Source organism: Microtus ochrogaster, chromosome 8 (assembly GCF_000317375.1).
Source record: "Microtus ochrogaster isolate Prairie Vole_2 chromosome 8, MicOch1.0, whole genome shotgun sequence".
Lineage (NCBI taxonomy): Eukaryota > Metazoa > Chordata > Mammalia > Rodentia > Cricetidae > Microtus > Microtus ochrogaster.
The window spans coordinates 10059183-10060646 of NC_022015.1; positions in this window are offsets into that span (position 1 = coordinate 10059183).

Genomic DNA, 1464 nt, shown 5'->3' on the forward strand with positions numbered 1-1464 from the left:
CTGTACATTAAAAAAAAAAAGAATTGTTGTGGTCATGGTGTCTCTTCACAGCAATAGAAACTCTAATGAAGACACCCACACTGTCCCATGCAAAGTAATAGACCACTGTGGTGAGTCTTAGCCCTGCCCCCAGAGGCACTGGTGTCATATCTGCTCTTGTGTCCAAGAAGGCACTGATGATGGCTGATACTGATATTTATGACTGCTGCACATCAACCAGGGGCTTCACTGACACCCTGAGCAACTTTGCCATCTCTAAGACCTACAGCTATCTGACCCCCAAGCTCTGGAAGGAGACTGTGCTCACCAAGTCTCCTTATCAGGAGTTCACTGACCGTCTTGTGAAAACCTGCACCAGTGTATCTCTCTGTTCAGGGGACCCAGGCTCCAGTTGTGGCCACTACTTAAGGTTTTTATTTTTTAGATTTATTTATTTATTATGTATACAGTGTTCTGCCTGCATGTATGCCTGCATGCCAGAAGAGGGTGCCAATGGTGTGAGCCACCATGTGGTTGCTGGGACTTGAACTCAAGACCTCTGGAAGAACAGGCAGTGTTCTTAACCACTGAGCCATCTCTCCAGCCCCCACTTAAGGGTTTTATATAAAAAAAATAAAGTGAACTAAATCTGTTAAAAAATAAAGAAAAATAATATTTCTGCTGTGGTGGATCGCGTCTTGCCCATTCTCTTCTGGGGCTCTTTCTGTGTGTTTAAGGAACGCCTTTGTCCAGATGCAACTTTGTTTCAGTTTTAGTCAGTCTTGGTTTCACTTTCAAATCACAGTGTAGTAATCTGGTGAAACGTTGAGGAGTAAGGAGAAGGAAGGAAAAACTGGAGGGTGGGGCAGGGCAGGGCGGGGCGAGTGAGAAATAGCTTGTTCTGAGGAAGTCACCAGGGAGTAACTGGGAGTAATTAATAGCATGGCAGCCAGAGTAACACTCCCACCGTTATAATTAAAGGGCTTCCTCCTCGCTGATTTACTCTCTAGGGCCCCCTGGAGGCACTCACGGAATTCAATTTTTCTGTCTGAAGCTGTTGGTCGTCCATTGGTGGGGACAGGAAGACCAGGTCCTCAGAGAATCCGACATTAACACAAACCCAAAACCCCTGGGCAGCTGGAGTGGCTTCAGTAAGTCGTTGGTCTGTACATCGGAAAGTTCCAGACATATCTAGACTGAATTTTTTTCTTTTAAATTTATTTAATTTTTATTTTATGTATTTTTGATAGAAAGGTATCAGATTCCCTATAACTGGAGCCACAGACAGTTGCTAGCTGCCATGTGGGTGCTGGGAATTGAACCCCGGTTCTCTGGAAGAACAGTCAGTGCTCTCAACCGCTGAGCCATCTCTCCAGCCCCCTCTAGACTGAATTTTTATAGCCCAGGCCAGGGATTTTTTCAGGAGAGTGGGTTCTGGAGAGAGCCGTTTAATATTAGTGTATGGTAGAAGCCATTTGGCAGAGG